Genomic DNA, 13,291 nt, shown 5'->3' on the forward strand with positions numbered 1-13,291 from the left:
ACAAGTTACTAGCTTCTACCAGTTAATGTGTTTATACTTTAAAACATTATTAAACTAACTAACAAATTACCGTTAAAAGTGTAAGTGGCCCGCATAAGTATTTGCTTACATTACATCTTTCCCATCCAAGCTTACATGTTTTCAAGCATTCGATAATGTAAGAACCCCAATCAATTTTCTTGAAATCCGTTTTCTACTTATGTAGTTCAACACTTCCACTCTGCATCTTCCTTGGGTTTTGCAGTCCCCCATGATGCACAAGAACAACATTAAAAAGTCAAGATGTATCTTTGTCTTCAGCTTCCCTTATTTTTGCCACAATTTCTGTTGGTGCAACATGTGGTCCACGATATCTCTCTCTCCATTCTGCAACACTGTTGGTATATTCTTCATGATATTTGAGACTCTCAATTTTCTCACCCTCACATAGGATTCCAAACAATATCCTTATTGCCTTTTTGGTTACCTTAATACTCCCTGTCTCAACCAATTGTCATTTTTTCTGGATCGAACCTGTCCACAACGAAATGTGATAACTTGGCCAATATCCCGTCAACATTAAAGTCCAGCATTCTCCCAAAACCCATTTTCTTTACTCCTTTCCTTTGATTCTTTCTTAACTCCTTTATGCACATGCATAATTGAGACGGTGATGACCTTGTTCTTATTCCGTGCCACTTTTTCTTCTTCTCATCATCCGTCGTTTCTGCCCTATCTTTTTTACCCTCTCTTTTTAGTTTCCCAAAAACTTTTGCCTTGGCCAATGGATCTTGTCACCTATTTTTTAATTAACTTTACTTAATTTTAACAAACATGACCTACACTTCACAAACTTTTTTTTGTTTGATATCCAACAACACATACCTGTTTCCTCCCCGTCTGAGTATCCCTCCTGTGAATCTGTTTCCTCATACCCTGTTAGTATTAACAAGTTCATTAATTTATTTTTCAAATTCTGGCAAATGCTTACAAACACTTTGTTTAACTACACTTGCTACTAGTAACCTGTTTTTTTTTCTTCACCACCTTGCGTTGCCTCTTTATGTCGATCTTCTGGCTGTCTGAATCTATTGTATTAGCAACAAGTTTAGTATCAGATGTATTCTAACAAAATTTAATGAGTTTTAATTCTACTACAGCAGATCTTTATATGTCCTTTCTGCCCCCAAAACCTTTTTGTTTCGTTAATGCTATTATTTGTTAAACGAAAAATCTCATCAATTTACATTGTAATTATCAAAAATATATGTTTTAACGTATGTTTTAGTTTATAAATAACATATGTTCTAACTTTATTCTATCAAAACAATTTAATTTTCACCCTCATCAACTTTATTCTATCAAAACATTTTATACTAGACAAGATCTTTTTTTTTACCTGAAAGCCTATTTTTCTTCAACTTCCGTTTGCCACCTCTCTTAGTATCGGTTCTTGGATGATTCATCTCTTCGGATCCCTGTTCTTCACTTCCTGCTAAATCTGCTCCAAACGAATACTCCATATTTAATTTACTTCACATATCACATAAAATAAAGGTTTACTCATACCTGATTCTGAATCTTCTTCCCGTTGTTTTTGTTTATGCCCCTTCAAATTTTTGGTGTAGTATCCTCTTCGTACTCACTCCCATCAGAATCTGTTCATGCAATAATAGACTTATATTCTATATATTTTAAATGGTCTATATTCATGAAAAACATGAATATCATTATTAATCTTATACATGCTACTTTTTAACTTAAAAGTACCTTTTTATTTTTCTTCATATTTTATTTTCTTCTGATTCTTCTTCTAGTCGTTTGAGTCTATGAAGATCGTATTTCTAATTGTGTTCCTAAACCGTTTTTTTTTTGCAATTTTTGATTTAATACAACAAAACAAAGTTAAACTATGATTTACCTAAACTGTAAGTACCCAAAAAAAAATATAACTTATTGTAACCTTAAATTTTTCATTTACCTTTTGTTCCCAGCTAAGCCCTGCCACATTCTCTCTTCTTTGAGCTCTTCACATATATTGTGTTACTTAATGTCTTTTCAAGTTCTTTTTTTTTGTTTTTTTAGAGATGCTTCTACTCCTTCTGTCAATAACAAAGTACTTCTTCTTGGAAGTGCTTTATTTCATTTTCTACAAGTAATCCAATAAAGTATTCAACACATGTGTTCGATTCAAAACATTGAATAAAATCAAAAGCTATTTTTTACATTAACTGTGTGAGGCCAGTTTATACTCGACCCAAAAACCCTAATAATTCTTTTACAGATACTTTTATGTTGTTTTATTTTTCTGTTTAATCATTTTTTTAAACTGGTTACACATTCACATTATCTAACTCAATAAAAATGTTCAAAACCCTCAAACTTTTAAACGTAAACCGCATTCTTAATTAGCTTTTTAGCAATAAAAATGTTTTAAAGTTATAAAAAAATCTTTTTTCAAGTTAAAAAATTCACATTCACATTAATGTAACTTACTTCATGTGTTTCAAGTTAAAAATGTAAGTTATTAAAAATGTTCAAACATAAAGCTCATACTTTTAAACCTTAATGAAACCCAAGGATTTTCTTTAACTTTAATATTCTTAAAATTGTAAAAACCCTAAAACTTAGATCGCTATATAAAGATAACCCCAAAATGTTAACAAGCAGATGACCGGAAAATGTTAAAAACCAGATGACTCAATAGATCAACGGAAAATGTTAAAAACGTAAACCTAAGTTTGTTATTAACATCTGTTCAACCAAAAAGAAAGTAAACATACCGATAATTTAGTCGACGTCGCCTGATATCTCTCAGTCTTCAATCGATTTGTTACTGTTCATCAGCTGTGGAAGACGAAGGAGATGAAGCGGTGATGATAATTTGTGTCGGAATATGTGTTTCAAAATTTGAACGATTGTTTTTAGTGTAGTGAGATGAAGCAGGGGTTGATTAGCTGGTGTTTGATTAGACATAAAGCAATGGTATGTGAATTGTCTTTATTACCCTTTTGCAATTATAATATGTTTTTTAACATAAATAATGTGTTGATAATTCACATTTAATCTCAGCCATACATTATAGGAGATCAATGGTTTAGAGATAGTTTACATGGTTTTCTCAACTGAAGTGGGTTTTTATTTTAACCTTTCCCTATATATACATAACTATATAACTTGTTTATACAAACTAACCATGCTTAAATTCTGCTCATTTTAGTTTGCTTGTCATCTTTACAAGTTCCATGGTTATGGTTTCTAAGAGTCTAGCCTCGGTTTAACCATAAATAGCTCTAGACCATAAACCAAACTTTGTTTACTAGTTTTTGTTAAATACTTGTTTAAACATGTTTAATGTTAGATCTATTTTTATAAAATCATTTTTATAAATTCTATGGTTATGGGTTTGTAGAATCTTATCTCGGTCTTAACCCGAACCAAGATCCAAAACGAAAACCGAACTTTTGTTTAAAGACTTTATTGTTAACTTTTTGGTTGTAAAACTTAAGTATTTTCATTTGTACATTATTATACAAGTTCTTTGATATTTGGGCATGTGGAAACCATCTATGAACTTATTGTGAGATGGAAACCGAACCAAACCGAACTAAACCGATTTTCACTCGCTTAAAACACACAAGTGTGTTTTTAGCTATCCAAACTTGTATAAATCTTTAAAAATACTTTATAAACTGATTTTAATTATTTTTTTAAGTACATGGAAATGTTGGATCCAACTTGATCTCATAACAAAGTTTGGACCGACAAAACCGAACACTCGCTTAACGTGCGTTGTTAGTTTTAAAACAATGGAGGTACATACTTGGTTAAGTATTATTAAATTTTAATGAGTTATCTCATAACATTTACTATTTTGACAAGTTGACTTTGTGTTTGACCAATTATCAAGACCTGAACTAACAACCCGAACACTTGTTAAAACCCGTTTTAGTATCTTTATTCTAAAGGGACTTACATTCTTGCATTTTACCCACCTTATTACTTAACATAGGTTGAGTAAATATTAAGGTTAGATACTTTAACCCGGTTTCGAGCAAACTTACATTTTAAAGGGTATTTATTATAAATTCTTAAATAGTTACATTTAAAACCTTAAACTTTAATTGTTTACATTTCGTATCTTGTAAACAACCTTTCTAATTTAAGGTTTTTACTCTTACTTAGGCTTTGCTCGTTAAACCCGTCATTCCGGTTAAACTCCAAATCATCCATCTTTCAAGTTTATTACTTGAACATGAGTACTTGCATACCCCGTTTTCCATCTTTCATTTTGGGGGTGACATTTCTTACTTATTCAAATTAAGTGCTTTATAATTGAGTCTTAAACCACAAACGTTATTGTATACTTTACTTAAATAAATGCTCGATTTGGTGTTCTATGCTTACATGCTCATGTGTTTACGTGTTTACCGCTTTTGGTTGGTTGATCTATAAATCCTAAACTATTTGGCATCCCCTTATAGCAAGGGTCGTTAATGTATTCTTATTGACGATAACTATAAATCCTAGACTATTTGGCATCCACTTATAGCAAGGTGTCCTATACGTGTGCTTATACGTGTTTACTCTATTTTGATTGTTCATATTGCATGTTTATTTATAAAAGCCTCCAACATATTTTTGACCAAAAAGATCTCAACATGAGACAACGAAGATGCCGAATTACTTAGTCATTACGATTGAGAAATTCGCTACTATCCCGACAAAGCGAATGTTGTTGCCGACGCCTTAAATCGAAAGGTTAATGTTAAATTCGTTCCGCTTTTAAGTGTCGTTATTCAAAACGATCTTCAGAGTCGTATCTTTCAAGCTCAGCGTACCTCTGTTGAAGTAGGTAACATGTACGACGAAATGTCATGTGGAGCCGAACTTCAACTCGAAACTAAACCCGATGGTCTTTTGTAGTTTCTCAATCGTTTGTGGGTTCCCGATCGCGATGACCTTCGTACTTGCATACTCGACGAAGCTCACAATTAGCGGTATTCCGTTCATCCCGGTGCGTAAAAGATGTATTTCGATCTTTGTGCTTCCTTTTGGTGGTCGGGTATGAAAAAGGGCGTAGCGTTGTTTGTATCTAAATATCTTACTTGCTCAAAAGTCAAAGACGAACATCAAAGACCTTTTGGTCTGCTCGAGCAACCACCGATTCCCGTTTAGAAATGGGAAGACATTGCTATGGACTTTATCACTAAACTACCCAACTCCCAAAAAGGCAACAACAGCATTTGGCTAATCATCGATCTTTTGACCAAATCTGCTCATCTCATTCCGATCCGCGAGAAGTTTTCTGTCGAGTAGCTTGCTCAAATCTATGTTCGGGAAATTGTGTGCCGACACGGTTTACCATTGTCTATCATCTCCGATCGCGGTGCTCATTTTACCTCTCATTTTTGGCGTTCACTTCAAGAAAATTTGGGAACACGTATCGATCTTAGCACCGCTTATCACCCTCAAACGGATGGTCAATCTGAACGTACGATTCAATCACTCGAGGATACGCTACGAGCGTGTGTTCTTGATTTCGGTGGGAATTGGGATTCTCACATTCCGTTCATTGAGTTTTCCTATAATAATAGGTATCATTCTAGCATTGATATGGCTCCTTTTCAAGCTTTTTACGGTCGTAAATGTCATTCCCCAATTAGTTGAAACGAAATCGGTGAAGCTCAAATCACGGGACCTGAAATGGTCCAAGAAGAGACCGACGTGACTGATCAAATCCGTAAGAACCTCCTGGCCACTAGAAGTTGTCAAAAGAGTTACGCCGACAAACGGCGAAAACTGATCTAATTTAATGTTGACGACCTTGTCCTTCTAAAAGTATTTCCTTGGAAGGGGTAGTCCGTTTCGGAAAGAAGGGTATGCTAGCTCCTCATTTCGTTGGTTCTTTCAAAATTCTTGAACGTGTTGGGAAGGTAGCTTATCGACTCGAACTACGAGAAGAACTTGCCGGTGTTCATCTGACATTTCATGTTTCGAATCTCAAAAAGTGCTTAGCCGAGGGTGATCTCCATATACCTCACGACGAAGTACATGTCGATGAGTCGATGATCATGGTTGAACGACCCGTTGAGAACATGAATCGCAAAGAGAAGAAAACCAAGCTTAGTCGTATTTGGTTAGTCAAAGTTCGATGGGAATCACGGTGTGGCGGGAATTCACTTGGGAACGAGAAGATGCAATGAAAGAGAAGTATCCACATTTGTTTGCATCATCATCTTCATCGTAATTTCGGGACGAAATTTCCTAAAGTAGGGGATACTATGACATTCGTCAATTTCGGGTTATCTTGTAATTGCTTTTATTATGTAAACCGACCCGTTTTGTAAACCGAAACTTATGATATATAAAATATTGGATTTTTCTGTTAGAAAATCATTCTCGTTGGTTCAATTTGAAAAACCCCTTTTACGGATTCGAAAACGCCTTTAAAATGACCAAACTACATCAAAAACGAACTTCCGGGACGCGTAACGAACCACACAAGATGATCTGGGCCAACCCACCCCACATTGAACATGTCGAGCCGCACGGCCATGGCAGGGGGTTTAGGTCGCGCGACGCCTAGAGAGGCCTGCAACATAATACGAATTTTCCTTTTGTTTTGTGCTTTGCTTGTTTGTTTAACCAATCTATTTACATGCAAACATGAAAGAGAACTTTGCAAGGAAACTTTGACCCTTATCCTATATATACACATCCATATCCTTCATTTTTACACTTGTTCTTACTCTAAATTCTCTCTCAATTCTTAAGATTTAAAGGCTGTTCTTCATATACTTGGTAGTTTGACTTCCCAAGTCAAACTAACCATAGTCTTTCATTTTAATCAACTTGTTTATACTTGAATATGGTTGTATAACATATATATAATATACACCCCTTTTTACCTTTGGTAGTTACTTATCCGGCCCCGGTTGGTTAAGTTTCAGGCCTCGTAAGGCAAGGCTACATGGAGGACTTCGTGTTCTTGATATATATATATATATATATATATAACTTGTTTATACATACTAACCATGCTTAACTTCAGCTCATTTTAGTTTGTTTGTCATCTTTACAAGTTCAATGGTTATGGGTTCTAAGAGTCTAGCCACGGGTTAACCGTAAATAGCTCTAGACCGTAAACCGAACTTTGTTTACTAGTTTTTGTTAAATACTTGTTTAACATGTTTAATATTAGATCTAAGTGTATAAAATCATTTTATAAGTTCTATGGTTATGGTTTTGTAGAATCTTACCTCGGTCTTAACCCGAACCAAGATCTAAAACGAAAACCGAACTTTTGTTTAAAGACTTTATTGTTAAGTTTTTGGTTGTAAAAGTTAAGTATTTTCCATTGTACATTATTATACAAGTTCTTTGATATTTGGGCATGTGGAAACCATCTATGAACTTATTGTGAGATGGAAACTGAACCAAACCGAACTAAACCGATTTTCACCCTTAAGACACACAAGTGTGTTTTTAGCTATCAAGACTTGTATAAATCTTTTAAATTACTTTATAAACTGATTTTAATTATTTTCTTAAGTACTTGGAAATGTTGGATCCAACTTGATCTCATAACAAAGTTTGGACCGACAAAACCAAACACTCGCTTAACGTGCGTTGTTAATTCTAAAACAATGGAGCTACATACTTGGTTAAGTATTATTAGATTTTAATGAGTTATCTCATAACATTTATTATTTTGGAAAGTTGACTTTGGGTTTGACCAATTATCCAAACCGAACCAACAACCCGAACACTCGTTAAAACCCGTTTTAGTATCTTTATTTTAAAGGGATTTGCATTCTTGAATTTTACCCACCTTATTACTTAACATAGGTTGAGTAAATATTAAGGTTAGATACTTTAACCCGATTTCGAGCAAACTTACATTTTAAAGGGTATTTATTATAAATTCTTAAATAGTTACATTTAAAACCTTAAACTTTAATTGTTTACATTTCGTATCTAGTAAACAACCTTTCTAATTTAAGGTTTTTACTCTTACTTAGGCTTTGCTCGTTAAACCCGTCATTCTGGTTAAACTCCAAATCATCCATCTTTCAAGTTTATTACTTGAACGTGAGTACATGCATACCCCGTTTTCCATCTTTCGTTTTGGGGGTGACATTTCATACTTATTCAAATTAAGTGCTTTATACTTGAGTCTTAAACCACAAACGTTATTGTATACTTCACTTAAATAAATGTTCGATTTGGTGTTCTATGTTTACATGCTCATGTGTTTACGTGTTTACCGCTTTTGGTTGGTTGATCTATAAATCCTTAACTATTTGGCATCCACTTATAGAAATGGTCGTTAATGTATTCTTATTAACGATAACTATAAATCCTAGACTATTTGACATCCCCTTATAGCAAGGTGTCACTAATGTATTCTTATTAGTGACCTCAATTTTTATCCAAATTATTGCTATTATTTATTGTTTCGTAAACAAGATTGTGGCTTTTCTTATTATATACATATGTGTTCAAAACTATGAATTGCTTACCAACCTTTGTGTTGATAAACTTTTTTTTATGAAATGTTACAGGTTTGCATTTATGTTGATTATGGAGTTGGAGGATAACGCCATCAAGACTTTAGGATATTAGTAAAAACGAACAATATTTTATTTGCTATATTTTGTTATGTTTATTATATGAACAAGTATGTGATGTGACATTGATGTTGGGAAATGAAATCAGTTTGTTAAATATTGTCGCCTTGAATAGTGTCATGCGCTTATGGACAATCGTTACATCCCGGCATGCCACGCTGCCTTTGGTCGCGGTGTGACAGTTTAGGTCTCACCAGACCCAAATAACCTTAAACGAGCTATAACATCTCAGTGTATTAAAAATTAATCTCATCAAATATTTAATATGAAAATCCTATAAAATAAGGATATACTAAAAATTAATATCTAAATTTTTAAGAAACATATATTATTTATATTAAGAAACAATTTTGTAGTAAAAAAATAAGCGGGTCATTATTCTCACCAAACCCATAGCTTTTAAATGGGTTATAACATCTCATTTATTTAATCAACAAACCCTAAGTAAATTATTAACTTTCTTATAATAAATAAAATTAAAATTAAAAAAATATAAATATTAGACACGAAAAAAAACACAACCACGTAATATGGGAGATAAAACCTAGTCAGGTAATATATGTTTATCATCCAAAGTTAATCTATATTTATTGAATTCATAGTTTATGTTCACATATAAAGGAATAAAAGTTTGAAAAAAATGTAAAGAAACATGTTGTTGCGTTTGTACGTCTGTTTAATAAAAATTTATAAATCTATAATATATATAAATGAAAACATCAAAATCCCACTGCGCAAACGACCTCACCGGTGGGTCTAGTATATCGGAATGAGTGGCGTAAAGATCCTCGGCTAGCACCGGTGTGCCCATACCCAATAGCTTCTTGCTTTTTGCTAGTTAAAAAATCCTTAATCCTTGGTAACAATTATATCTTCTTGGTTTTCCTATTTTTAGGTGAAAAACTCGCTCATGTTCGGAAATTGATATGATAAATTCATCATATATAAATAAATAGCTAGTTAAATCCAACATGTGAATTTCATCTGGACATATTTTTGTCCTAAGTTTAGCTAACGGTTGAGTAATAAAATAAAGACTTAGATTTTGTTTATTTTTACTTAAAAGGTTTACAGTGAGCTTATGTCTTTAGACGCGCACACATAAGCAGTTAAAAACAGTTTTTTTTTCTTTTAAAAAGACCTGAAAAATACTTTTATGTTCTTAAAAAATAAGCTAATGTCCAACTTCTTTAAACTTATTCAAACCCTACCAACACCCACTGTCCACCACCACCCACCTCCGCCAACACCACAACCCATCACCCATCATCTACCACCACCATCACCACCGTCCATTAGCACCACCACCCACCACCGGCAACCATCACCATCTAACACCACCACCGTCAACCATACCGCCATCCACCATTCTCCACCACCATCGTTCACCACCTACTACCAATCGTCCATCACCACCATTATCCACCACCACCGTCCACCACCACAGTCCACTACCACTATCACCGTTCATCACCACTAGCCACTACCACAGTTCGTACCCCACTATTAATTAGTTTAGTAGTCTATAGACGTTAAAAAAGAAACAATCTTCTTTTTGCAAATTACAAAGGTTTGGTCCACATCTTCTTTAATAGATGTCTGCAGATGTGGTATGTAGACTCCAGAAAATTTACCTATGATAAAACAAACAACTCCTTAGTGTATCATACGAATTAGGTTTGATTTCTACCCCTATCACTTACTTTCGGCAGTACCTGGTGATGATGGGAGAGTAGGCAAGTATGTGACGTTCAATAGTTGAATCCTTGAACTGAAAGAGTGTCACACCCCGATTTAGGGCCTAGAAGTGTGACAACTAGTTAGTACATGTTTTATAAGTATATCAAAGTTGCGGGTTGTTTTAGCGGAAGACTTTTGTTTATAATAAAATATTAATTTACTTTGAAAACTTTTCGGATATTGGATACCCGATAATTTGATCTATAAATCATGTTTAAATATGATTTCAACATTTTAATAATTAAAAATTGAGCCATCTCCATAAGCGAGCATCTACTCCATGAGTGACTCTAATTCCTTGCTATCTGTTCTGACTTTATTTCCTGTAATGTTGGAAAAAATACATCAGTGATATGCCGGTGAATCGTTGACTCTAAAAATATTTAATAAATCTACGATTGACAAGATAGTTTTCTGTACAAGCTCAGCGGAAACGTCTTCTATTTCCGGGATTTGTACCACTGCCGTACACACACAATTCAGAGGTTATCCGGGAACTGATGCCCATTAGAGAACCGGTTATGAGTGCTAGCCTGCAGTCACGTACCCATGTTAGACATATATGTTTGGATCCAGACACATGTGTACTCTGTCTGAGTTGCTTTTATTTTATATCTTGTAATTTAGGAATGGATCACGTAATCCCTTAAATATTTACACGTTAGAGATCACGTAATCTCATATAAACATTTGACTGACTCTTTAATAAAAACAACACGTTATAGCCATTTTTGAGTTAACCCCCTACTTATAGCCATTTTTGAGTTACTTCGCGTAGCGCGAAGGAAAAAGAATGAACCCGTTTGCATAGCACGAAGGTCTTCAAATTCGCTGAGTTATCGTAGAGTTTCCTTGTGGTCTGACACCTGATGCCACGTGTCCATATGTTTTACACGACCGTGATGACCACTTCGCGTAGCACGAAGAGAAGTTAAGCGAGATATTTAACTAACTTTCTCTTGAGGTTATCTTGTGCACGATCCAGATGCTTGTCCTTTGATTGAGAAATGATGTTGGGATAATCATATAAAATTGATGAGAGGGATGTCCTTCTAACTTTGCTTTTCCCTTTTAAGTAACTCTTTCTTGAGGTTATCTTGTGCACGATCCAAATGTTTGTCCTTTGATTGAGAAATGATGCTGGGATAATATATAAAACGATAGATCCATGTATCTCATCATTACTATATTTATTTTATGATCATACTAGTGAAGATGGTCGATGAAGTTCTTTAGAGGAATCAATTTGTAATAAGTTCGGCAGATTCCCACTCGTTACTGAGGATAGCCAAAGTACGGTTGAGCAATCGACATTATATATTTGGCCCTTATTATCTGTTCTTTCAACGACTAGTACATATATTATGTACGAGCGGAGAGTGAGAATTACTCTAATTATCTTTCTGGGTCGATACATGTCTATTTAAAATAGTAATATGTTTAAAAAATGGGTAATTGACTTTTAGATTTTTGTCCACCTGGGCTTTTCCTTAATCTCATTGTTGCTATTTCTCTCACTTCCAGATTTACTGGGAGAATTATTTTGAGAGTTTGTGCTTTCTATTCTTGACATAATTTAAGGAAAATTGGATTTTAATAATCCCTATTAAATGGTATTAGCCGATAATAATCCCTATTCGTTTTATCGCCACTGGCGGTCCCAAATTCAAAAAAGTTGGCCCCCAATGGTCCCCCGTTAAAAATGACTTAACAGCGTTATAGTTTTTTCTGAATTTCAAACCAATGTTTTAGGGCTTTTGATCGTTAGGAGGATACGATTCCATTGGTGTAAAACTTAGTTTGAAATAGTGCTTCAAAATGACGAAACAATGCTTCAATTCGGGTGTTTGAACATACAATTAACCAAAATCGAGTCGTTTTGATCATTGTTTTGGGCTAAGTTTTACACCAATCAACTCGTATCCTCCTAACGATCAAAAGCCCTAAAACATTGGTTTGAAATTCAGAAAAAACTATAACGCCGTTAAGTCATTTTTAACGGGGGGCGTGGGTGCCAACTTTTTTGAATTTGAGACCGCCAGTGGCGATAAAACAAATAGGGATTATTATCGGCCAATACCATTTAATAGGGATTATTAAAATCCAATTTTCCTAAATTTAAAGATAAGTTTAATATTTCAAAGAAAATAAAACACATCTTTTATTTATGTCATAGTTACAAGAGTGGACAAACTTAATACTGATTACAACTTCTAAGATCTTATTGTCTACTTTTTTCAGCGAACGATCAAATTCTTAATTTTGTTGTCCTTTTTTGTGTATTCGTCTTTCCCCTTCCTTCTTTCCTTCTTTTCAAGATCCATTTCTTTCTTGATCATTGCTTTTTCTAACTTAGTAACATTTGAATCATCTTCAATGTTGTACATTCCTTCTGAGGACTTATAATCCATGTTCAGGCGTTCACCTTGAGTGTGGAAAAGTAGGGGTCTTAAATTGCCGGAAAAAAATCCTATATCTGAGGATATTATTCTGGATAGGACATTATTTCTTTTCCCTTTGACATCATTGGTTTCCTGGATATACTTGGTCCTATTCCATGCACATTCTGGTTTGTACTTATTGGAACTAGTGGGGTCTTAGTGTCGAATTAGTCTGAATCATCTTCCATTGTTGTTTGGTATAAATTTTCATCACTAGATACAGGAACTGGGAGTAAAATGTTCCCATATATCCTTTTCCTTTACTGAATGAAGGCTGTATCATTCCTAGACTGGAACGATGATCGAACATCAGCGCGTAGTCTATTAAGGGTAAGAATATGTTCCTATTTTATCTGTACTTATTATCTTATACGTAAAAAAATAATTACGTGCCAGTTACAGCCTTGATACTTATAATCAAGTACCAAACATTGCTAAGATCGTTATCTTTTTAGTAAGATTGAAGTTTATTTCTGATTAAAGCTTAGTTGAGGTTTA

The sequence above is a fragment of the Bidens hawaiensis genome, unplaced genomic scaffold, assembly GCF_021521415.1.
Source record: "Bidens hawaiensis isolate Kalapana, Puna unplaced genomic scaffold, B.hawaiensis_p1.1 tig00022892_1, whole genome shotgun sequence".
NCBI classification, from domain to species: domain Eukaryota; kingdom Viridiplantae; phylum Streptophyta; class Magnoliopsida; order Asterales; family Asteraceae; genus Bidens; species Bidens hawaiensis.